The 14,520-nt window shown below is 34.6% G+C and overlaps 1 pseudogene; it reads right to left on the bottom strand.

The window, feature by feature from the left end:
- Positions 1 to 6,184: 6,184 nt before the first annotated feature.
- On the bottom strand, positions 6,185 to 8,330 carry LOC123665972 (annotated as a pseudogene).
- Positions 8,331 to 14,520: the final 6,190 nt, after the last annotated feature.

Below are 14,520 nucleotides of genomic sequence, written 5' to 3'. Positions count from 1 at the left end.
GATAATATGTAGCCTATATGTTGACCCGACTTCTTAATAATATTCGTGCCAAATTTTTGAGTTTATCCCGGACATACATACAGACAAACAGACAAAAATTCTAAAAACTATATTTTTTGCTTCGGTATCGATTGTAGATCACACCATAAATATTCTTTTAAAAAATATATTCAACGACGACGACTAGTGCGTTTGTTAATTTTTTTTGTCTACTGTAAGGGTAATCATTCACTATTATTGTCATCGTCGGGTATTTAAAACCATTAAAGTCAGATTTTACAATAAAGGGTAGTTCGACAATTTACCTGAACAAGTCGTGCGCTTTGCCGCGTGACTTGTCCAGGTGGGGGTAGTAAAATAAAAAGCAGGCCGGATCACTATATAATATTCTAGATAAATTTTTGAGTATTTTGGACAACTTCAAACGATCGGATAAACCCAAATTAACTTTTAATACTAATGTGCTTCCTGAATTTGATCCTCCCTCTAAGGAGTAGACAGTTTTAACTTGGCTAACGAAAATGGAAGAGTGTGCCCAAATATATGGATGGGAAGATAAAGAGATAATCCACTATGCGTTACCCAAGTTAAGCGGACTTGCTAAAACGTGGTATCAAGGCTTGTCTACCTTATTATTTACTTGGACCGAATGGAAGCAAAAACTAATAGAATCGTTTCCCTGTCGTGAGGATTATGCCAAACTTTTAACGGAAATGCTTGCTAAAAAAGTAAAATATGGCGAGTCGTTTGAGCACTACTTTTACGCGAAAATTAATTTATTGAATCGCTGTCAAATTTATAAAAAGAACGCTGTCGATTGTTTACTTAATGGCATAGAAGATCGCACTGTTCGTGTTAGTGCTCAAGCTGCTCAATTTAAAGAACCTGAAGAGGTTCTCAGGTACTTTAGGACTATTAAAGTAGGCCAAGCTCGTGACAGTAATAATATTACAGCTACCAGGAAGCCAAACGACCGAAAAATTACTTTTCCGCCCAATCGTTTCGGAGATACCAGCAAAACCGGTTCTAGTAACATCAATATACGGTGTTTCAACTGTAACGAGCTTGGCCATCCAAGTTTTAAGTGCAATAAGCCGTTACTGATGTGTACATCTTGTGGGCTATTAGGACATCTAGCCCCAAATTGTCATAAGAATAAAGCCGTGACAACTAAGGACAGTTCTCAACCTATGGACAAAAGTAATGTACATAAACAGGTCTCTAATTTAACTATGGATAGCGATGTTATTGATAAGTATATAATTGATATAAAGGTAAATGGAACTATCGTTAGGTGTCACGTGGATCTAGGGAGCCAATGTTCACTAATCAGACATAGTACTGCGACAAGTTTAGGTCTTAAAATAGATATCAGTGATAACTTGCCTCTGTTGAAAGGCATAGGTGGTAACTTGACGTGTCCTGTAGGGATCTCTATCGTAAATGTAGAAGTACAAGGAATACAGGAAACTATTGAGATTTACGTGGTTGAAGATTATGTACTTAGCTATCCTGCTTTATTAGGGCACTCGTTTACGGAAAAGCCAGATATTATTATCACTAAGACGCCAACACAACTCCTAGTTCAGAGGATCAGCCAGAACAAAGTGCGTCTGACGGCAGAAAGAGACACTAAGATTAATGGTAACGTATTGCAACTCATATCAGTTAGTGCGGATACTCAGCTGAATTGCGACGTTTACGTCAGTGGATCGTTAAGAGGCACAGAAGGTAAGGAATACTATATATTTCCAGGTATGTATGATGTTGCAAATGGCCATAGTACATTACTAGTATATAATGTGTCATCGGATAAAATCAACATCGAAAAAGGTAAGTTAATAACACGAGCAGTTATGAGGACTACACGAGAGTCTGGTCTTGTACTGGAGAGCTGCAGCATGGCTGTTACCAACAATGCGGCAGAACAAGAGATAAATTGTAATCCAAATTTGACCAGAGATCAACGTGCTCAACTACAACAGGTATTACTTCAATTTAAGGATTGTTTCTCTAACAGTCTGAAAGACCTTGGGTTCACTAAAACCACCGAAATGGTGATTGAGCTTGAGGATACTGAACCAGTTGTATATCGACCTTATCGCTTACCACATGCCGAGCGGGTGTTGGTAAGAGATATGGTTCAGGAGATGGTCGACAATGGTATTGTTCGGGAGTCTTCCTCCCCATATATCGCCATCAGCCAGCCCCATCGTGTTGGTCCAAAGAAAACCGGTGAGAAACGTTTATGCGTTGATTATCGAGCACTAAACAGGAAGACTAAAAAGGAACACTATCCCCTGCCCCGAGTGGAAGACCAACTTAACTTATTATCAGGTAACACAATGTTTACATCTTTGGACTTAGCCTCGGGCTACTACCAGATTCCGGTGTCTGAGGAGTCACGTAGCAAAACTGCGTTTGTCACACTGGACGGACAGTATGAGTACACCCGCATGCCATTTATACTCGTTAACGCGCCATCCGTTTTTCAAAGGACAATCCATAAAATTCTTAAGGAGGCTCACATCAAATACGCAATAGTATACATGGATGACATCTTGATTCCCTCCAAAGACTTTGCTGAGGGCATTAAACAACTGATAGAAGTACTGCAGTTGTTGAGGCAAGGTGGACTGACGCTAAAATTAAGTAAGTGCAACTTCTTCTTTGATACTATAGATTTCTTGGGGTTCGAAGTAAGTGTCAATGGAATCCGACCGGGGAGCAGAAAAACTGATGCCGTCTCAAAATTTCCAACCCCTACAAATGCGCATGACCTGCGCCAATTCCTCGGACTGTCCGGATTTTTCCGGCGATTCATCAAAGGTTATGCTACTATAGCGGCACCATTGACTGATCTCCTGCATAAAGATGTTGGCTGGTTTTGGGGTCCACAGCAGCAAGAAGCTTTTACTAGTATACAACATCAACTTATGAAGCGACCAGTTCTGGCGCTATACGATCCATTGGCTGAAACCGAACTTCACACGGACGCCAGCAAAGAAGGCGTGGCAGGCATTTTACTTCAGCGAAATACTAACGGCGTCCTACAACCAGTATCCTATTTCAGCCGCAAAACCACAGCAGACGAGCGCAAACTCCATTCTTACGAGCTGGAAACGCTAGCAGTTATCGCTTCACTCAACCGTTTCAGAGTTTATCTGGTAGGTATTCCATTTAAAATTTTGACTGACTGCAACGCTCTCAGGGTCACACTCACCAAACGCGACTTAATACCTCGTATCGCTAGATGGTGGGTTCAACTGCAGGAGTACGACTGTACGGTGGAATATCGACCAGGTACGCGAATGGCTCATGCTGATGCTCTCAGCAGGAATCCAGTAGATCCAGCAACAGACGACTTACACATACTGGACGTCCTACAAATTCAACCCGTGACTAATGAACAAGACTGGATTACGACAGTGCAGATGGCAGACGATGAGGTAAAGAAAATCAAACACGTACTATCCGATCCTGATTCGTCAGATATAGCAGAGGTGCACAAAAATTATAAACCTAAAAACGATCGAGTCTACCGCATAGTCAATGACGAGATAAAGTGGTTAGTACCAAAAGGCGTTCGGTGGCAAATATTGAAAATGAACCACGATGACGTAGGTCATTTTGGGTTCGAAAAGACACTACAACGTATTCGGCAGCATTTTTGGTTCGCTAAAATGCGCCGTTTTGTGAAGAAATACGTTACATCGTGTCTAGAGTGCGCACACCACAAGGCCCCAGGTGGTAAACGGGAGGGAGAGCTCCACACCATTGAAAAGGTAAGCATACCGTTCCATACAGTCCATGCAGATCATCTGGGCCCCTTCGTGAAATGCAAAAGAGGGAACTGCTACTTATTAGTCTTGGTTGACGGTTTTACTAAGTTCATTAACATAGTTCCCGTAAAGAACACCAAATCGACAACATCGGTAAGGGTCCTGAAGGAACATGTAAAGTACTTCGGCGTTCCGACCCGGCTCATAACAGACAAAGGTACGAGTTTCACCAGCAAAACGTTCCAAGATTATGTAAAACATTTAGGCACCAAACACATAATAAATGCAGTCGCGACACCCAGAGCCAACGGACAGGTAGAAAGGTACAACAGAACCATTCTAAACGCTCTAGCAACGATGAGTCATGGTGGAGACGATAGATCTTGGGACGACCACATCACCGATATTCAGGTTGGTATCAATACCATTCAACATAAAACGACCCAAAAGAGCCCCTCAGAACTACTGTTCGGTTTTAATATCGTTAGTAGAACGGAAAGAATACTAAGTTCTGTCATTAATGACACGCTAATTAGATCCACATTTGAAGAGCTGGCCGATGTGAGACAGGATGCCAGCGATAAGATAAAGCTACAACAAGGTAAGGACGCAGCTAATTACAATAAGCATAGGAAACCGGCGCAAGTATACTCAGAGGGCGACTTGATACGAGTAGCTAGGCAAGTCCCGCATGACGGAAAAATCCCAGAAACTTGTCTGTAAATATCAGGGCCCCTATCGCATACTTAAGGTTCTGCCTAACGATAGATTTCTTATAGAGGACACACCACTAACCCGTAAGAATGGCAGGAAATACGAAGCGATAGTATCTATTGACAAAATTCAACCGTGGTTAATATTTTCAAGAGACCTGGAGGATTCTGATTGCAGTGATGATGGAAGTAATTGACTACTGTACAGTAACCCCCATAAGCCACATGTTGCAAACTTGTAAGTTAACTATTATGTCTGATTACCTCTAAGATAATTTTATTTTATAATTAATTAGAAACAATAATATTATGTTTACTTTGTATCACAAATAAACTTGATAAACAAAAGTGTATGTAAGACAAAACAACCATATTTAGTGATTTGCACTTGCATACGATAACATTCGGTGAATACTCTAAGTTTCCCGATCGTGATTAGCGATCAAGCTGATGTAAGATTGATTTATGTATAGATTTGTAATGGAATAATTATTTATATAGCTTAATATAATCCTAAAATATGATCTTGTTGCATTGTGAATTGTGAATACATATTGAACTCTTATACTTTATATATATATTTTTATATACTCTGTTTTATGTTGATACCAATCTTAAGGTCTACTGTTTAAGAAGTATAAATGTATATAATTGTAAATGCCTATAGCGAAGGGACTCGCTAAGTGTAGGATGGCCGAGCTGTAAGGGTAATCATTCACTATTATTGCCATCGTCGGGTATTTAAAACCATTAAAGTCAGATTTTACAATAAAGGGTAGTTCGACAATTTACCTGAACAAGTCGTGCGCTTTGCCGCGTGACTTGTCCAGGTGGGGATAGTAAAATAAAAAGCAGGCCGGATCACTTAGCGGGCACTTGGCTTAGAACGCGGGACGAAGACGGACGTAGTTGATAAGCTTAGTGGATTATCACCAATTGGACTTTATACGACTGTAGACCTAACGCACGCAATACTACTTACGTTATATTACTTGTCGATGTAACTGAAGTCGGTTTTTTTCGTTTGCTAGCAAACACAAGTATTACAAAATATTATCTATAATCTATAGTAATAAAATAGAATCTAACATATACTCGTTTATACGCTCATAACTTCCAAACAACTGTTCTAAATTACAGAATTCTATTTTTTCTGTTCGTTATTGTCAGAATAAGGTATGAGAGGTTGTCCGAAACAAATTTTGAAAAATGAATATGTCACATATTCAATGCCATATTTTTTTCGTATATATAAGTTATGAAGTTCGTTGGATCGGCTAGTGAAAAATAAAATGATGTGGCCAAATTAATTAATTTTTACTCATTTTTATTAAAATCATAACATTAATTATTTTCTGGTATAAATCTCACCATTATATCTTAACACTTGAAAAAATATATATTTATAATTTTAAGCATTTATTATTTAATATTTAACGTTTATAATATTTTTCTATTTACATTTTCAGTTATAATCGTAAATATTTACATTGTTTTGTTACTGTACTATGGTAACTCATATCACGCTAATTATAGGCAAATAACCTATTATTAATATCCGTTGTATTATTAATTTGTTTCAAGTAAGAATTTGAATGAAAATGAAGAAATTTCGAGTAAATAAATAAGTAGCGGTGGAATGATTTTTCCAGATTGTATTTTGAGTATCACAAAACGAAAACGAAGTTATATAAATTGTGTTCTTTTGAATTTGATATTTTATTAGAAAATAAATAAACAAAAATATATATTTTGTAAAGTGCTTAGACAACCATATTTCACACGAAAGTTTTCTAAGTGAAACCTTTCCTACTTTCAATTTTAATAAGTATAAAAAGAGCTTAAGATAATAAGTATATTCGAACACCAATAAATACTTCTTGTATCACTAAAACTAAACCATAGCATTACTTCATATATCTAGGGATGTATTTAATTAGTCTTGGATGAAATGATCTGTTCGTTTTCGTTTTGTAATGGTTTTTTATAGTTTAATAAATTATGCGTGCGCGCAGTGTGGCACTAATTCAGGGTCTTCGCATGTCAGGTTCTGGTCATCGAAGACCTTGCCTTCTTCACAGGTGATGAGACGAGGGTTGCCTTCTACGCAGGTGATCAGTCTATGGCAGTCTCCTGGCACAGGGAAGCGGGGGAAAGGCCAGAATTTGGCAGATTGGGTGTTTGCTGGTACTTTAGTTGGGCACTTGAAGCCGACTACAGCTGTTGACAAAAGAGATTTCCGCTAGTTAATGTAATGTGTATAGTAAAAAAATATACACTTGATTGTTTAGGCGAGTTAATCTTTTATATATTAAATGTGTTATTTCATAGTTGTTTATATTAGATATAATATTTTATTGATTATAGGTAAGTAAGGCATTAAAACGCAGCTATAATTATATTCCTTGCAAAGTTTCTATTCAATGACACTTTAAGTAAACAGCAAACATGAAATATTAAGTTACCTTCAGGGTTACAGAAAGGCTGTAGGAGATCGGGCCAGTTGCAGCCGTGGATACGTTCGTCATACACGAGACCAGGCGTGCAGGGCTCTTGATGGGGTATTCCGAATGCGCACTTGATGTAGCTGGTAGAACATTCGTGGCTGTCCGGGTATATACCGAATTGGTACTCGCAGCCAGGTGATGAGTATGGTGTCACTGCAAGTAGGAGATAGTATATGTTTAAAATCTATACCAGTACTATAGCACATAATTACAATGTGTTAGATTACTTTTTGCCGGTAAGATAATAAGACTTCTAACCTAATACAATATAGTTGTGTTTGCAGGCAAACGAAGAAAAACCGACTTCAATTATATCGACAAGTAATATAACGTAGGCAGACGAAAAAATAGTCAAGTAAATACGCATTATCAAAGATTACTCCAAAAGTTGTAATCAGATCTCAATGAAATTTTAACGTGACCACATGATAAACATCGGCTTTCAATTAAATTAAAAATCATTAAAATCGGTACACTCAGTAAAAAGTTATGCAGATTTTCGAGACTTTCCCTCGATTCCATCATCAGATTCTAGTTTTCTTATCATGGTACCAAACTAAGAATATCTCCATTCCAACAAAAAAAGAATTATCAAAATCGGCTCATAAACGACGGAGTTATCCCAAAACATACATAAAAAAATATATATATATGTGGTCAAATTGAGTAACCTCCTCCTTTTTTAAAGTCTGTTAAAAAATCATGTAGTAATTTTGCCGAAATTGGAATTATTAGTTGATCGAATCGAATTATTTTTCTTCAATCCTATATACACAATTATAATAAGTTGGTGCATGCCATTGAAACTTAAGTATTAAGTATATATTCTGAATTTGTAATATTAACAATGGTACTTACAGTCAGCTTTCCTCTCACCACATTCGACAGCCCAGTGGTAATTGCAGTGATTGTGTACAGCGCCTTTACCATCGAACAATAAGCCGTTCTCGCAGGTCTCTACGGTGAGTGTTCCGTTTGTACATAGGAAGAATTGGTCGCAGAGCTCGGGGTGGGCGTATGCCTAAAATTTATAATAATTTATTTGTATTATTATAATTGAATCGACTTGTGAATTAATTATATACTTATATTTATTTTAACAAATGCAATCGAATATCACAAATATTAAAGTCTTTAAAATGATGGTCTCTATAAAATCATTCATGAAATTTTCATATTATTATATGTATGTTAGGCATATAAAATTAGTGTGAACTTTTCTGACGCTTTATATTAATTACCTGTACTCCATGTTGCTCAGGACAGCTCGGACCATGTTGAAGGAGAACTCCTGCATTAGCTGGAAAAGAAGATAAAATTCATATCATATCGTATACATAGCGTAATATTAAGTGACTGTATTTGTAATGATAAAATAACAATACGTATTAAGCACATTAAAAGTGTGTGAATAGTTTTATCGTCTCATACAATGCGTAGTTAGATATTGCGTATTAGATAGTTTAAATGTTCATCTGTCTCCCATTGAAATTTTTATTTATATTTTTACATCACATAGTTCTTTCATTCATACAGAGATTAGCGTATATGCAGCGTATGTATGTATGGGTAGTATTAGAGGTTACTTTCGTTACGGTCTGCGTTCAAACCGCACGTTGCGTGGTGGTTACGCAACCCTGACGAGAGGTCGATTGTTGCTGTTAATTATTACATTAGACAATTAGTTTTACTTGATTTCTTTATTATGAGGTCATGAATTATTGGTTCTAGTTAAAATTCTTTGTAATATAATAAACGATTTTAGTAACAAACAATAATGTTAATTATTGTGTTTACAGGCAAACGAAGAAAAACCGACTTCAATTATATCGACAAGTAATAGAACGTAGGTAGACGAAAAAATAGTCAAGTAAATACGCATTATCAAAGATTATTCCAAAAGTTGTAATCAGATCTCGATAAAATTTAAATGTGACTACATGATAAACATTGGCTGTCGATTAAATAAAAAAATATCAAAATCGGTACACCCAGTAAAAAGTTATGCGGATTTTAGAAAGTTTCCCTAGATTTTTCTGGGATCCCATCATCAGATCCTGGTTTTCTTATCATGGTACCATACTTAAAATATCTACTTTTCAACAAAAAAAGAATTATCAAAATCGGTTCATCAACAACGAAGTTATCCCCGAACACACATAAAAAATATAGAGTAACCTCCTCCTTTTTTTAAGTCAGTTAAAAATATATATATATTCGAATTGAGTAACCTCCTCCTTTTTTGAAGTCGGTTAAAAATCTGTAACAACTACTACGGTCGTCTGTTCCTAGGGTAAGCAACTAAATGCTTGTGTTTAGGTACCAGCCGACTGATACATCTACTTTTTTATAAGCACATATAAATAATACTTACATCAATAAATAGATATTACACATAGAGAAAGCAGGGTCACTACACACTGCGTCAACGGGCTAGGCGTCAGCTTTAAGGAAAACGCCTGGTAATTATTTGTAATATATAAGAATATAAGTTATATATTTTTTATAATTTTATAAGTAACTTTAATACACAAAACTTTATTGTGTGACGGACTGTACGAAGTTCGTGTTCAGAGTTGGACGTAAGAGTAGTCACGACATCGTGTATATCGACCAACACATCATTCGCTTTTACTTTCCTGAGCGAGATAAATACTGTTAACTTATTAAGTAATATGTAACAATGTTTGTATGTGTTTATATCTCATTATTTTTCCTAAAGGATTATAATAATAATTGTTATTGTTATGGTAAAATATTTCTGATATAATGTACAAGATAACTCCAATTTTTTCTACTTGTCTTTAACAACTTAATACTTTATTCTCATTTGTTGTTACAAAATTTTAGCAAAAATATCAAGCAATAAAAAAAAGCGAAGGCCACGTCAGATTTTTGGTATTTTTGTTCAATTAAATATTCTAAATATGTAACAATTCATTATAATATTGCATTACTTTACAAATTTAAAGGTTATAATTACTATTAATACTTATAACTAACAATTAATAGTTAAAAATTAATAATAATGCTATAAGGACAACTTTTATGTCTACGACCTTGATACATTTAATTTTATAATGTATTAAATAACTTAGCCTGTCAGTTAAATTGAAGAAACAATAAAATGTTGCAACTTTACCCTGCACATTATTTTTGAGACAATAGTTATTTTTTAAATATTTATCAATCAAGACATATAAAAAAAGTAAATGTAATATGTTTGTGCTTGCTAATCATAATATAGTGCTTATAAAATTAATATATTGTGGTAAGCTTTACTTAACATTTAGTGTTTGCTTCAAGTCAATCGGTTTAGAAATAAAAAAGTTATGCTACTTTAAAGAATCACGTTGTACATGTAAATACCCGAAATGTTGGTGTTTGCAATCCAAAGTAAACCAAAAGATATATCTAACAAAAGTTTGTTCAAACTCACTATTCCACGCGGACAAAGTCGTGGGCACACCTAGTTTGTGTATGTGTTGTTTATTTTGTTATTAATTAAACATTAGGTTTATGATAGTTTAGCAAAATTGCAAATGTCTATTTTGCAAGCGATTGCAGGCTTGATTTAGCAGGCGAGCTCTATTTTATTACATAGAGCTACGGAGATCTGGTCGCGAATAAATTAATATAGTATAAAAGAACCAATACCATATGTTATGATTGTTATTTTTGCCGTTCAAGAAGCGATTTTTTAGCGCTCCACGTATGTAGAGCGAGCGAAAGTAGTACTACAGTGGTCAACCTTGGTCTGTACGCAATGGTCTGCGGTGTAACTCTGTCAGATTAGATCACAATATTACATAGTTCATATATTTAAAAATATTTTACATAATTAAATATGTCCTAATTGTTTTAATGTCTCTCATAAAGAGGTTTTGAGTTCAAGTTTATTACAAATATATTGTTTTATCAAATGACTTTCTTGACTTATGATATAGCATTTTTATAAAGCCTTAGAGTTAAAAAAAGGTTTTATACCAAGGATACGCATATGTTTATTGTTGGTAGTTAATTGAAATGAATATTTCGATTGAATATGCAACAATCTTGTTTGATTAACATAATGTTCTTCCCATTAGCGTCATTACGGATGTTCTATAAAAACTACTTTTGTACAAATGTCAACGCTCATTTAGTATGATACGTATATTTAATCTGCTGGTTTGTTAGACACAGATGAAGATTTTATTAAAATGTTTCCCTTTAAATTCGTGCACATGAAATTTTTTAATAATTATGATTTGGCAAATGAATACTTAGTAGTGCAGTAGTTCAATTTAGTAACACGATTATTACAATAGCGCGTACGAATAGTGTGATTGACACAAATAATACAGACACAAATTTACAAACCCCTAATTCACTATTTTATAAATAGCTAAAATTTAGTGTGTAAAATTTAAATTATTGTTGAACATACAGCAACAATATTGAGAAATATATTAGCATATATAATATAATAGCATGGTTTACATTCAACGTTGCTTAGTAACAATATTAATCTTTAAACATTACCATACCATGTAAATAAATTAAAAAAAAAAAACATTTATCAATGAACGTCACACTCTACACCTACTCATCAAAAGTGGAAGTGTAAACTGCAAACATACGTGTATTTATTTTACAACACTTTGCACAAAGAGAAATTCCTAACAAAAGATGAAAACGTGTTTTAGATACGTCATAGGTCGTATAATTTTAATATTCGATAACGAGATTGCACAAGAACGGAAGACGCAGTGAAACCTGTTTACATCTCGTTGCGTTATATAATGTGTTGCGGTACATCCTCAGATTATCGTTCACTTTACGCTCGTTTTAGTCAACAAAAGGTATCGATATCTCATATATTTGAAAGACATCTGATTTTTTTTATATTTAAAAAAAAGACTGATGGGCCTGAGATAATTACTGATCTTTAACATAGTATTATTAGAACATTATTACAAAGATCATTGAACCATATTGTTAACCTGAAGAATAAAATAAAATGAATTAATAAATCACAATTTTTATTTTACAAGTATTTCAAATTTAATTTCCTTATTATCTTTAGACTATAGCTAAAAAAATGTGATAACTACCAGATTAGAGAGTTATAAAGTACAATTATACATTGAAGTTTAACAAGAAAAGTTGAATAGGTTTTTCTCGTATTTTCCCACAGATAAAGCTTAATGTCAAAGCCAAGTCTATCTAACACACCATTGTATAGAACAAATGTTTACCTACATACTTGCATACTTTACAATAATTTCTATACACTTAGTTACAAAATATCTTTCGCTTCAGCCTGTAATATCCTACTACTGGGCAGAGGCCCTTCTCCACATGTAGACGAAACACTGCTCCAATGAGAGTTAGCGTTTATATTTTTATATCTTAGAATTACTGAACAACTATTATATATTCTTTCGTGTTTACTCCTTAAGATACCATATATAGGGTTCGTGGTACAAAGAAATATCATCATCATCATTACATCCTATACAGTCCACTGCTGGACATAGACCTCCACAAGTTTACGCCAAAAATAACGTGAACTCATGTGTTTTGCCCATAGTCACCACGCTGGGCAGGCGGGTTGGTGACCGCAGTACTGGCTTTGTCGCACCGAAGACGCTGCTGCCCGTCTTCGGCCTGTGTATTTCAAAGCCAGCATTTGGATGGTTATCCCGCCATCGGTCGGCTTCTTAAGTTCCAAGGTGGTTGTGGAACCTTGTTATCCCTTAGTCGCCTCTTACGACACCCACGGGAAGAGAGGGGGTGGCTAAATTCTTTAGTGCCGTAGCCACACAGCACAACACAAAGAAATATGGAGAGTGAAATTATGTGAAACAATAACGTTGAGCATTGACGCTAAGACTTTGCCTGATTGTGACATTTCACCACGTCACGTCTCTTGCGATGAAGAGATATATTTTTAAATATCACGGTTAATGGTCTTAAAGAGTGAATTCGCGCTACGTGTCGAAGCTGATACACTTTTTTGAAGTAAAACTTTTTTATGCACGCTTGATTTTGGGTAGTAAGCTGGTGAACGCGTGACTAGAGCCTTACAAAAAGTGTAGTCAGGTGAGGCGAACAGAAGTTCTGAGGCAGATATAAGTTAGTGAAGATAGAAAGAAAGAGAGAAAGAACATTCGTTTTTTTTAAGTAAATTATTTGTGATTTCGTTTTAATATCCATTAATCATGCAATTATAAAAACCGTAATCATTCAAAAATATAAATATATACATAATTTTGTAGTGAAACTTGCAAATTGAATGTATATTTGCTTAGGTGAATTTTCGGATTGGTTACGTGTTTTGGTTCAGAAAAACCAATCTCTTGAGCGCCGAAGTAATAACAATTCATTTCAATTGTTAGTGGTTTTTCACTTATGCGTAGGAAACAAAGCTTTCTCTTAAGAATTGCCGTGAATAACAAATACTCTATCTTGATATTTCCTTGATAAGCTGTTTTGATTACTAGGCCGTCGGCGAATACAGTAACGCGAAAGATGTGATTAAACTAAATTATCTGTATTAGATAGTAATTTTTATAATTATATAAGTATAATTGGTTTTGCTCCGAAACAAAAAAAAAAACACTTAAATTATATCGACCAATAGTACAACGTAGGTAGGCGAAAAAATAGTCAAGTAAATACGAATGATTAGAGATAACTCCTCAAAACTTAATCATTTAAATGCGACCATGTCAAAATCATTAGCTTTCGATTGAATAAAGAATTGTAGAAATCGGTACATCCTGTATAAAGTTATGAGGTATAATAAAATGACTATAATGAAAATAGTCAAGTAAATACGCATTATTAGAGATTACCCAAAAAGCACTTGTCAGATCTCAATTAAATTTAAATGGAACCAAAATCGGTCCATCCAGTAAGAAGTTATGAGGTAACATACATCAAAAAGAATATTATCGAATTGAGGACCTTTTCCTTTTTGTAAAGTTCGTTAATAAAGTTTGATTCAAAAAGTGCTCATCATTCATATTATCATAACTCTTGAGTAGCCACTTTTTCTTTTGTATTATTGTCAATGTATGAGTACGCGAAGAAGTTCTATTATATATTATAACATAAATAATGTTATGTAACTTTAATGGTATTTATTTCTAGATAACTCTATGAACTCTATGATTTTATTTATATAATTATGAGATCTATTTTTACAATTTTGCGATATGAATGTTTTTGAGACTGGCTTTTCTAATTACATTATATAAATAATATTAGTCAGCTTAGATGATTTGTTACTTCCACAAAACTATTGAACAAGTTTTTTTTTTTCAATTTCAACGAATGTTGGTATACAGGTAACTGGATTTTAATTTTGAAATCGTCATGACTTGACCACTGATCAGCGACTAAAGAAGTGACAAAAATCACAATTAATCTCAAATTATCGAAACTGAATACAGCGTGATACGTGGGAAATATAGTTTTTAACAAGTTGAATAGTAAATAATTTTTTGTTTAAAAATGTTGTCCTGGAAC

The sequence above is a fragment of the Melitaea cinxia genome, chromosome 2 (assembly GCF_905220565.1).
Source record: "Melitaea cinxia chromosome 2, ilMelCinx1.1, whole genome shotgun sequence".
Taxonomy (NCBI): domain Eukaryota; kingdom Metazoa; phylum Arthropoda; class Insecta; order Lepidoptera; family Nymphalidae; genus Melitaea; species Melitaea cinxia.
This window is presented reverse-complemented; position numbering and strand designations above follow the sequence as displayed.